Raw genomic sequence first — 13,479 nt, forward strand, 5'->3', positions numbered from 1 at the left:
GCCAGTTGATTAATAAGCTGCAAGCAGTCCGAAGAAATGTCCAGATGAAGATGTCGCCACTCTTGTGCCCACAGTAGAATATCTCGAACCCCCATGGCTTCAGCCTGTAAAGCCGATTATGCTTTCGTGTGCACCTGTCTCCGCCCCAGTTCATTCCCCATATTATCATAAGCAATCCATCTGAAGGCTGCCTCAAAATTCCTGTGCCAGCTAGCATCAACCTTTACCCTTATCACAACACATCCGCTCGGCATACCGAGAATACACACCGGGTGCCCATCCCGAATAGCCAAAGATTCCTCTTGTGGTGTCCCTTGGGAATATTAACAAGATACAAGTCCCTAGAATCCCTGTCTATGGTTAATCACAGATGTTGTGACATGAGTAAGCGAGTAAGACCATCCCCAAGCAAAAGGTCGACTTAATCGGGTCAATTAGAATTTTACTCTTAATCACTACTTATTAATTTGACCCATGTTCACCCTCCCAAGCAAAAGGTCACGACCTGGGTCAATTAATCCAATTATTTTTCCACTTTCTAACATTTCCAATCATTTTCTACACTCTACCCCACTAAAACCTCTCTCTTACTTTTTTCAATTATTATTTACTAACTAATTATACACAAGTTTTTATTGTAATTTAAAAAAAAAATAAAAGTACTCCAATATATTAAACATTAATTTATTGACGTACACTTCGGAAAAAAATTATTAAATAACAAAGTTCAAATTTAATAATCGAAAAGCCGATTTCATTGACAATAAAAAAAACCGCATACATAATTAAAAAAGCTGCATACATAATTTGAGCAATTAAAAAAAGCCGCATACATTTCAAAAAACCGTATACATAATTAAAAAAAACCGCATACATAATTAAAAAAGTCGCATACATTAAAAAAACCGCACACTCTTTGTACTTTTAATGTTAATATATTAGTTTTCTTTTTTTATTGGATTTTAAGTATTGTAACCAATTACAATTTGACACATGTAAGGTCAATTGTTGGGTCAATTTGAGAAAGTGAAGGTCACCAATTGACCTCTTCTCACCTTTTCAACCCTTGGGTCACCCTTGAGAATTATTTGGGTTTTGTAGGGAGGAGGAGAATTGTAAGGTCACCAATTGTAGACTGCTGTTAGACTTGTTCTTCCTGGTGAATTGGCTAAGCATGCTGTTTCTGAAGGAACTAAGGCTGTTACTAAGTTTACTAGCTCTTAAATTTACTGTGTTTCGGGTTTTTAATTGTGTTTTGCTGCGTAATGTTTAGGGTTTCCCTTATGTAATGGTTTATTAGTTCTTAGTTTATGTAATTAAGCTTGATGAATGAATGAATGATTATCGGTTTGTTTGAAATTGATTCAGATTCCTGTGTTTTGCAATTGAATTAATTAGAGTCTCCCTTCGTTTCATTCATTCGTTATTTTGGATCAAAGTATATGTCAAAAGAATAAAAAAGGTGAACAAATAATTGATACGGAATAATGAATTGTTATCGGCTGTTTGAACACTTACTGCAATTGATTGAAATTGAGGTAATTTCGCCAGAATACAGTCATACAGATAAATGCTACATTCCATAGTTCAGTACTGAAGGAATGTGGATTATAACTTCTAGCATTTACTGAGTGTAGATTTTTGGTTCAACTACTTTTTTCATAGAAATTGACGAAATAGGTGTCTGACAAGCTGATAACCTTGCAATGTGTTGCTCAAAGCTACTAATGGTTTAAAAGCTGAATTAGTGAGGCCAATATTTTATGTTAAGGATGGCAGCACCAATGCATGACTGCATTACATTGAAATAAACACTTCAGCGAGTGATTCGATGAAGAATTTTCATTGTTTGTGTCTTGCAGTCAGGTACTTTGATGTGTTTAGCTGTTGTTGTTTGTATTCTGTGGGCTTGTGACAAGCACTTGGTTCAGTGAAGCTTTTAAGGACTTCCTGCAGTTTATTCATATCGTGTCGTGGGAACTGTCTCCATAGGCTGAGGGGACTAAGGCTGTTACTACGTTTACTAGCTCTTACATTTTTTAAGATTAATTCAATTGGTGTTTGTTTTTGTATACTCTCTATTACTGTTATCAACTATTTGAACACCTACTGCAATTGATTGAAATCAAGGTAGTGCTGCGGTATGAGCCTAGAATAGTTTTGTACAAGTACGGTTATTGTGTTTACTTTGATTCAGGTTTAAGATCAATAATGATTTCTGTATTAATAAGCTATTGACTTGCCTGAGTCAGAAGTTTAAGAAGCTCATAGATTGCAGATAATGGATATTTAGACTTTAAGCAATCTACTCTCCTGAATTTCCGTATTTTTCTGATTGTCGGATATTGTGTTTCCTTTCAAACAGTAAGATTGTGAAACCGGAGTTATTTGTTTTGGTTATCGCGAGAATGCTTATAATGGCTACTTACCTGAATTTCTGTATTTTTTGATTGTCGCGATATAGTGTTTCCATTGGAATAGGATGATTGTGAAGCTGGAGTCATTTGATGATACTTTGTAGAAGACAGCATATATATATATATATGAAAGCAAAGCAAAGATCACCTGTATAGTGGAACATATTTGGGACGGATCTCTCGATTTCCGCTCATACCCTGGACAAAATCAGCATTGTCAGATAGAACCATCACTTTCTTCACCTTTTCCTCCGCAAGACCTCTTAATCCGGCATTAGATGCCCTACCTTCCGACACAAACGAAGAGCCAGGTTTGATGATTGCCCCCAAACAATCAAGTTTTCCAGTACATTCAACCTTAATGATACCCCCAGTCCCGAACCAGTGCGGATTTTTGGTAGGTGAAGCATCACAGCAGATCAATTCAACCCCAGCTGGAGGCAATATAGGAGAGATGATTTCAATTGGGTTTCTCAGTAATGACAAAGGGGTGATTCAGCTATCAAACCAGAAGGGGTAGATACTACTGTCATCATCTTGAACGATTATCCGAGAGTATAAAACCTCATCAAAAAAGTAGGACCTAAAACATTTGGGGTATCTCACAGCAGCAGAGACGATTTCGGGAATGGTCAGAAAAAAAACTTGACTTTTGTCATACGGAGTCACAGGTTCTTTCATATTAAGATAACCTTGTTTGAGACGTTCCCGAAGATATTTGCGGTAAAACGCGATATCCTCGGACACGGAGATGGTCTGCAATAACAATAATAACCTCTTTTAATATAATAACAATAATGCATGTAAGAGAATTAATAATGTTAGTAAAATTAATACGTATTAATAATGACATCATTCAAGTCGTCATACCTGGGGAATATCCCACTCTAAGTCAGGAGTTAGGCTTGGAGGGGACGGCCGAGATCCGTACAAATAATCATCTGCAATAAAATACTCTCATAAATATATCTATATATGTCTGTAATTTGTACGAAAAAAAAAAGAATCTGTAATAAAATCTGCATAAAATAAACTCCGTATTAAGTTAAAGAGAAATTCAACATCGTAATAAAGTGGTTAAAATGACTGAGACATGTAAAGAAATACATACTAGTGGTCGTGGATCTCGTGAAGGTAGAACTTAAACGAGATGAAACAGTTGTAGATCTGGTGAATGGGGACGAAGCTGGGGAGAAAAGGGGGGATAAAGAGATTCTAGATAAAGCTGATTTCCCTCGGTTAAGCCATGAAGCCGCCATTTTCTTGGTTTTTTGAGAGGAGAGAGATGGAAAAAGACGGAGTCTAACGAGTGAGTAAGAGAATGAGTGGATATGTAATTATGGGTGTGTATGTCAATATTTATCTGAAATTCTAAAAATATACTTAAGTAATAGTAGTGAATTCGAGTTTGAGTATTTAAAGTTTAATATTTTTATGCACGGTATTTAAATTTTAATATTTTTATAAAATTATTTACGAGGTGGTATATAATATTGATACTTTATAATTGTTTACATTTGTCATCATTATATTTTACCTGGATAAATAAAAGTTAAAACTGAAAATTAGCTAAGACAATTGATGAGTCACGAGTTTATATTCTGATGAAAATATTTTTATAGCATAAAATTAATGAGTTTCATTTTATTTTTTCTTTCAATTTTCAATTTTTTTTTCAATTTTCAGTTTATATTTATTCATTATAGTTTTATATCAATTTTTTTATTTTAATTAAAATAATATAGTTTAGAGTTTAATGCAAATAATATAATTTGGTAAAAAGATTAATTTTAATGAAAATATCATAGATGAATTAAATTGTAATTGCTAGTTTCCTTATTTAGTGAATGGACATAAGTATAATTAGTTTCCTCTTTTGAGAATATGCTTTTTGATGGGAAAAAGATAGAGTTTGTCTATTCATTTAGTAAATAGGGGATTTTAATAAAATAAGTTTTTTTCGAAACATAATTAATACCAAAAATTTTATTTTTCAAAATAAAATATTCTTTTTTTACATTTAAAAAAACACAATTATGAACTTTTTTTAAAAATAAAACATAAACTATTTGAGCTTTCGTGGTATGAGAAAATGAATTTCTCATAAGATTTTGGGTGAGTGGCTTACTTTCACTTTTTAGCTAACTTAAGGGGTTTAATTACTCCAATCTAAACTTAAGGGGCCTAATCTCACAATAAGCCAAAGTAAAAGGGTCAAATTACCACTTTTGCCGTTATTATACTGTATGCTGGTTTGTAGATAGAGTATTAGGGGAAGGAATAATAATGCGGGTCATGTTATGAACTTTGTAAAGGTTTATCTATTGTTGGAATGAGGTTTGTAAGTAGATGAGTTTGTATATTAGCTTATGTGACATAAGAACAAACCGACTGACTTAATCCAAATCGTACTAAATATATCTATATATGTCTGTAATTTGTACGAAAAAAAAAAGAATCTGTAATAAAATCTGCATAAAATAAACTCCGTATTAAGTTAAAGAGAAATTCAACATCGTAATAAAATGGTTAAAATGACTGAGACATGTAAAGAAATACATACTAGTGGTTGTGGATCCCGTGAAGGTAGAACTTAAACGAGACGAAACAGTTGTAGATCTGGTGAATGGGGACGAAGCTGGGGAGAAAAGGGGGGATAAAGAGATTCTAGATAAAGCTGATTTCCCTCGGTTAAGCCATGAAGCCGCCATTTTCTTGGTTTTTTGAGAGGAGAGAGATGGAAAAGGACGGAGTCTAACGAGTGAGTAAGAGAATGAGTGGATATGTAAGACCATTCCCAAGCAAAAGATCGACTTAATCGGGTCAATTAGAATTTTACTCTTAATCACTACTTATTAACTTGACCCATGTTCACCCTCCCAAGCAAAAGGTCACGACCTGGGTCAATTAATCCAATTATTTTTCCACTTTCTAACATTTCCAATCATTTTCTACACTCTACCCCACTAAAACCTCTCTCTTAGTTTTTTCAATTATTATTTACTAACTAATTATATACAAGTTTTTATTGTAATTTAAAAAAAATAAAAGTACTCCAATATATTAAACATTAATTTATTGACGTACACTTCGGGAAAAAATTATTAAATAACAAAGTTCAAATTTAATAATCGAAAAGCCGATTTCATTGACAATAAAAAAACCGCATAAATAATTAAAAAAGCTGCATACATAATTTGAGCAATTAAAAAAAGCCGCATACATTTCAAAAAACCGTATACATAATTAAAAAAAACCGCATAAATAATTAAAAAAGTCGCATACATTAAAAAAACCGCACACTCTTTGTACTATTAATGTTAATATATTAGTTTTTTTTTTTTTATTGGATTTTAAATATTGTAACCAATTACAATTTGACACATGTAAGGTCAATTGTTGGGTCAATTTGAGCAAGTGAAGGTCACCAATTGACCTCTTCTCACCTTTTCAACCCTTGGGTCACCCTTGAGAATTATTTGGGTTTTGTAGGGAGGAGGAGAATTGTAAGGTCACCAATTGTAGACTGCTGTTAGACTTGTTCTTCCCGGTGAATTGGCTAAGCATGCTGTTTCTGAAGGAACTAAGGCTGTTACTAAGTTTACTAGCTCTTAAATTTACTGTGTTTCGGGTTTTTAATTGTGTTTTGCTGCGGAATGTTTAGGGTTTCCCTTATGTAATGGTTTATTAGTTCTTAGTTTATATAATTAAGCTTGATGAATGAATGAATGACTATCGGTTTGTTTGAACTTGATTCAGATTCCTGTGTTCTGCAATTGAATTAATTAGAGTCTCCCTTCGTTTCATTCATTCGTTATTTTGGATCAAAGTATCTGTCAAAAGAATAAAAAAGGTGAACAAATGATTGATACGGAATAATGAATTGTTATCGGCTGTTTGAACACTTACTGCAATTGATTGAAATTGAGGTTATTTCGCCAGAATACAGTCATACAGATAAATGCTACATTCCTGAATGTTCTGCATTTTCTGATTGTTGCGATTTTTTTGCAAATCTGTAATAGTTAGCTATTTCAGCAGCGACTGAACTGCAGTTGATAAGATACGTTTGTGACTATGTTTGTATATGAGAGATTTGCATTAATACTTTCTTAAAAGGATTGATGGACTATGTACCTGAAATGGTGTGTGATTTACGGATGTCTTTGCATTTGTGATTTGCATTAAGTCTAGTGTTTCGTGGAGAATAATTTTCTGCATATGTGTTGAACTGTACTGTGAATAGTGTTTGATAGCTGGTTATGATGATGTTATAGTCGTAAGTTGGGTAGTTTGATGCTATGTGGTAGCAATTGACGAAGACTAAGCTAGTATTTAGCTTTTCACTTGTGCAATTAGTTGTTTAGGTGCGGTTTTTCCATAGTTCAGTACTGAAGGAATGTGGATTATAACTTCTAGCATTTACTGAGTGTAGATTTTTGGTTCAACTACTTTTTTCATAGAAATTGACGAAATAGGTGTCTCACAAGCTGATAACCTTGCAATGTGTTGCTCAAAGCTACTAATGGTTTAAAAGCTGAATTAGTGAGGCCAATATTTTATGTTAAGGATGGCAGCACCAATGCATGACTGCATTACATTGAAATAAACACTTCAGCGAGTGATTCGATGAAGAATTTTCATTGTTTGTGTCTTGCAGTCAGGTACTTTGATGTGTTTAGCTGTTGTTGTTTGTATTCTGTGGGCTTGTGACAAGCACTTGGTTCAGTGAAGCTTTTAAGGACTTCCTGCAGTTTATTCATATCGTGTCGTGGGAACTGTCTCCATAGGCTGAGGGGACTAAGGCTGTTACTACGTTTACTAGCTCTTACATTTTTTAAGATTAATTCAATTGGTGTTTGTTTTTGTATACTCTCTATTACTGTTATCAACTATTTGAACACCTACTGCAATTGATTGAAATCAAGGTAGTGCTGCGGTATGAGCCTAGAATAGTTTTGTACAAGTACGGTTATTGTGTTTACTTTGATTCAGGTTTAAGATCAATAATGATTTCTGTATTAATAAGCTATTGACTTGCCTGAGTCGGAAGTTTAAGAAGCTCATAGATTGCAGATAATGGATATTTAGACTTTAAGCAATCTACTCTCCTGAATTTCCGTATTTTTCTGATTGTCGGATATTGTGTTTCCTTTCAAACAGTAAGATTGTGAAACCGGAGTTATTTGTTTTGGTTATCGCGAGAATGCTTATAATGGCTACTTACCTGAATTTCTGTATTTTCTGATTGTCGCGATATAGTGTTTCCATTGGAATAGGATGATTGTGAAGCTGGAGTCATTTGATGATACCTTGTAGAAGACAACATATATATATATGAAAGCAAAGCAAAGATCACCTGTATAGTGGAACATATTTGGGACGGATCTCTCGATTTCCGCTCATACCCTGGACAAAATCAACATTGTCAGATAGAACCATCACTTTCTTCACCTTTTCCTCCGCAAGACCTCTTAATCCGGCATTAGATGCCCTACCTTCCGACACAAACGAAGAGCCAGGTTTGATGATTGCCCCCAAACAATCAAGTTTTCCAGTACATTCAACCTTAATGATACCCCCAGTCCCGAACCGGTGCGGATTTTTGGTGGGTGAGGCATCACAGCAGATCAATTCAACCCCAGCTGGAGGCAATATAGAAGAGATGATTTCAATTGGGTTTCTCAGTAATGACAAAGAGGTGATTGAGCTATCAAACCAGAAGGGGTAGATACTACTGTCATCATCTTGAACGATTATCCGAGAGTATAAAACCTCATCAAAACAGTAGGACCTAAAACATTTGGGGTATCTCACAGCAGCAGAGACGATTTCGGGAATGGTCAGAAAAAAAACTTGACTTTTGTCATACGGAGTCACAGGTTCTTTCATATTAAGATAACCTTGTTTGAGACGTTCCCGAAGATATTTGCGGTAAAACGCGATATCCTCGGACACGGAGATGGTCTGCAATAACAATAATAACCTCTTTTAATATAATAACAATAATGCATGTAAGAGAATTAATAATGTTAGTAAAATTAATACGTATTAATAATGACATCATTCAAGCCGTCATACCTGGGGAATATCCCACTCTAAGTCAGGAGTTAGACTTGGAGGGGACGACCGAGGTCCGTACAAATAATCATCTGCAATAAAATACTCTCATAAATATATCTATATATGTCTGTAATTTGTACGAAAAAAAAAAAGAATCTGTAATAAAATCTGCATAAAATAAACTCCGTATTAAGTTAAAGAGAAATTCAACATCGTAATAAAGTGGTTAAAATGACTGAGACATGTAAAGAAATACATACTAGTGGTCGTGGATCCCGTGAAGGTAGAACTTAAACGAGACGAAACAGTTGTAGATCTATTGAATGGGGACGAAGCTGGGGAGAAAAGGGGGGATAAAGAGATTCTAGATAAAGCTGATTTCCCTCGGTTAAGCCATGAAGCCGCCATTTTCTTGGTTTTTTGAGAGGAGAGAGATGGAAAAGGACGGAGTCTAACGAGTGAGTAAGAGAATGAGTGGATATGTAATTATGGGTGTGTATGTCAATATTTATCTGAAATTCTAAAAATATACTTAAGTAATAGTAGTGAATTACTGAGTTTCAGTATTTAAAGTTTAATATTTTTATGCACGGTATTTAAATTTTAATATTTTTATAAAATTATTTACGAGGTGGTATATAATATTGATACTTTATAATTGTTTACATTTGTCATCATTATATTTTACCTGGATAAAAAAAAGTTAAAACTGAAAATTAGCTAAGACAATTGATGAGTCACGAGTTTATATTCTGATGAAAATATTTTTATAGCATAAAATTAATGAGTTTCAGTTTATATTTTTTCTTTCAATTTTCAATTTTTTTTTTCAATTTTCAGTTTATATTTATTCATAATAGTTTTATATCAAATTTTTTATTTTAATTAAAATAATATAGTTTAGAGTTTAATGAAAATAATATAATTTGGTAAAAAGATTAATTTTAATGAAAATATCATAGATGAATTAAATTGTAATTGTTAGTTTCCTTATTTAGTGAATGGACATAAGTATAATTAGTTTCCTCTTTTGAGAATATGCTTTTTGATGGGAAAAAGATAGAGTTTGTCTATTCATTTAGTAAATAGGGGATTTTAATAAAATAAGTTTTTTTCGAAACATAATTAATACCAAAAATTTTATTTTTTCAAAATAAAATATTCTTTTTTTACATTTAAAAAAACACAATTATGAACTTTTTTTTAAAATAAAACATAAACTATTTGAGCTTTCCTGGTATGAGAAAATGAATTTCTCATAAGATTTTGGGTGAGTGGCTTACTTTAACTTTTTAGCTAACTTAAGGGGTTTAATTACTCCAATCTAAACTTAAGGGGCCTAATCTCACAATAAGCCAAAGTAAAAGGGTCAAATTACTACTTTTGCCGTTATTATACTGTATGCTGATTTGTAGATAGAGTATTAGGGGAAGGAATAATAATGCGGGTCATGTTATGAACTTTGTAAAGGTTTATCTATTGTTGGAATGAGGTTTGTAAGTAGATGAGTTTGTATATTAGCTTATGTGACATAAGAACAAACCGACTGACTTAATCCAAATCGTACTAAATATATCTATATATGTCTGTAATTTGTACGAAAAAAAAAAGAATCTGTAATAAAATCTGCATAAAATAAACTCCGTATTAAGTTAAAGAGAAATTCAACATCGTAATAAAGTGGTTAAAATGACTGAGACATGTAAAGAAATACATACTAGTGGCCGTGGATCCCGTGAAGGTAGAACTTAAACGAGACGAAACAGTTGTAGATCTATTGAATGGGGACGAAGCTGAGGAGAAAAGGGGGGATAAAGAGATTCTAGATAAAGCTGATTTCCCTCGGTTAAGCCATGAAGCCGCCATTTTCTTGGTTTTTTGAGAGGAGAGAGATGGAAAAGGACGGAGTCTAACGAGTGAGTAAGAGAATGAGTGGATATGTAATTATGGGTGTGTATGTCAATATTTATCTGAAATTCTAAAAATATACTTAAGTAATAGTAGTGAATTCTTTGAGTTTGTATTTAAAGTTTAATATTTTTATGCACGGTATTTAAATTTTAATATTTTTATAAAATTATTTACGAGGTGGTATATAATATTGATACTTTATAATTGTTTACATTTGTCATCATTATATTTTACCTGGATAAATAAAAGTTAAAACTGAAAATTAGCTAAGACAATTGATGAGTCACGAGTTTATATTGTGATGAAAATATTTTTATAGCATAAAATTAATGAGGTTCAGTTTATATTTTTTCTTTCAATTTTCAATTTTTTTTTTCAATTTTCAGTTTAAATTTATTCATTATAGTTTTATATCAAATTTTTTATTTTAATTAAAATAATATAGTTTAGAGTTTAATGAAAATAATATAATTTGGTAAAAAGATTAATTTTAATGAAAATATCATAGATGAATTAAATTGTAATTGTTAGTTTCCTTATTTAGTGAATGGACATAAGTATAATTAGTTTCCTCTTTTGAGAATATGCTTTTTGATGGGAAAAAGATAGAGTTTGTCTATTCATTTAGTAAATAGGGGATTTTAATAAAATAAGTTTTTTTCGAAACATAATTAATACCAAAAATTTTATTTTTTCAAAATAAAATATTCTTTTTTTACATTTAAAAAAACACAATTATGAACTTTTTTTTAAAAATAAAACATAAACTATTTGAGCTTTCGTGGTATGAGAAAATGAATTTCTCATAAGATTTTGGGTGAGTGGCTTACTTTCACTTTTTACCTAACTTAAGGGGTTTAATTACTCCAATCTAAACTTAAGGGGCCTAATCTCACAATAAGCCAAAGTAAAAGGGTCAAATTACCACTTTTGCCGTTATTATACTGTATGCTGGTTTGTAGATAGAGTATTAGGGGAAGGAATAATAATGCGGGTCATGTTATGAACTTTGTAAAGGTTTATCTAATGTTGGAATGAGGTTTGTAAGTAGATGAGTTTGTATATTAGCTTATGTGACATAAGAACAAACCGACTGACTTAATCCAAATCGTACTAAATATATCTATATATGTCTGTAATTTGTACGAAAAAAAAAAAGAATCTGTAATAAAATCTGCATAAAATAAACTCCGTATTAAGTTAAAGAGAAATTCAACATCGTAATAAAGTGGTTAAAATGACTGAGACATGTAAAGAAATACATACTAGTGGTCGTGGATCCCGTGAAGGTAGAACTTAAACGAGACGAAACAGTTGTAGATCTGGTGAATGGGGACGAAGCTGGGGAGAAAAGGGGGGATAAAGAGATTCTAGATAAAGCTGATTTCCCTCGGTTAAGCCATGAATCCGCCATTTTCTTGGTTTTTTGAGAGGAGAGAGATGGAAAAGGACGGAGTCTAACGAGTGAGTAAGAGAATGAGTGGATATGTAAGACCATTCCCAAGTAAAAGGTCGACTTAATCGGGTCAATTAGAATTTTACTCTTAATCACTACTTTTTAACTTGACCCATGTTCACCCTCCCAAGCAAAAGGTCACGACCTGGGTCAATTAATCCAATTATTTTTCCACTTTCTAACATTTCCAATCATTTTCTGCACTCTACCCCACTAAAACCTCTCTCTTACTTTTTTCAATTATTATTTACTAACTAATTATATACAAGTTTTTATTGTAGTTTAAAAAAAAATAAAAGTACTCCAATATATTAAACAATAATTTATTGACGTACACTTCGAGAAAAAATTATTAAATAACAAAGTTCAAATTTAATAATCGAAAAGCCGATTTCATTGACAATAAAAAAACCGCATAAATAATTAAAAAAGCTGCATACATAATTTGAGCAATTAAAAAAAGCCGCATACATTTCAAAAAACCGTATACATAATTAAAAAAAACCGCATACATAATTAAAAAAGTCGCATACATTAAAAAAACCGCACACTCTTTGTACTTTTAATGTTAATATATTAGTTTTCTTTTTTTTTTATTGGATTTTAAATATTGTAACCAATTACAATTTGACACATGTAAGGTCAATTGTTGGGTCAATTTGAGCAAGTGAAGGTCACCAATTGACCTCTTCTCACCTTTTCAACCCTTGGGTCACCCTTGAGAATTATTTGGGTTTTGTAGGGAGGAGGAGAATTGTAAGGTCACCAATTGTAGACTGCTGTTAGACTTGTTCTTCCCGGTGAATTGGCTAAGCATGCTGTTTCTGAAGGAACTAAGGCTGTTACTAAGTTTACTAGCTCTTAAATTTACTGTGTTTCGGGTTTTTAATTGTGTTTTGCTGCGGAATGTTTAGGGTTTCCCTTATGTAATGGTTTATTAGTTCTTAGTTTATGTAATTAAGCTTGATGAATGAATGAATGATTATCGGTTTGTTTGAACTGGATTCAGATTCCTGTGTTCTGCAATTGAATTAATTAGAGTCTCCCTTCGTTTCATTCATTCGTTATTTTGGATCAAAGTATCTGTCAAAAGAATAAAAAAGGTGAACAAATGATTGATACGGAATAATGAATTGTTATCGGCTGTTTGAACACTTACTGCAATTGATTGAAATTGAGGTAATTTTGCCAGAATACAGTCATACAGATAAATGCTACATTCCATAGTTCAGTACTGAAGGAATGTGGATTATAACTTCTAGCATTTACTGAGTGTAGATTTTTGGTTCAACTACTTTTTTCATAGAAATTGACGAAATAGGTGTCTCACAAGCTGATAACCTTGCAATGTGTTGCTCAAAGCTACTAATGGTTTAAAAGCTGAATTAGTGAGGCCAATATTTTATGTTAAGGATGGCAGCACCAATGCATGACTGCATTACATTGAAATAAACACTTCAGCGAGTGATTCGATGAAGAATTTTCATTGTTTGTGTCTTGCGATCAGTACTTTGATGTGTTTAGTGTTGTTGTTTGTATCTCGTGGGCTTGTGACAAGCACTTGGTTCGATGAAGCTTTTAAGGACTTCCTGCACTTATTCATATCGTGTCGTCGGAACTGTCTCCATAGGT

Source organism: Silene latifolia, chromosome 3 (genome assembly GCF_048544455.1).
Source record: "Silene latifolia isolate original U9 population chromosome 3, ASM4854445v1, whole genome shotgun sequence".
Lineage (NCBI taxonomy): Eukaryota > Viridiplantae > Streptophyta > Magnoliopsida > Caryophyllales > Caryophyllaceae > Silene > Silene latifolia.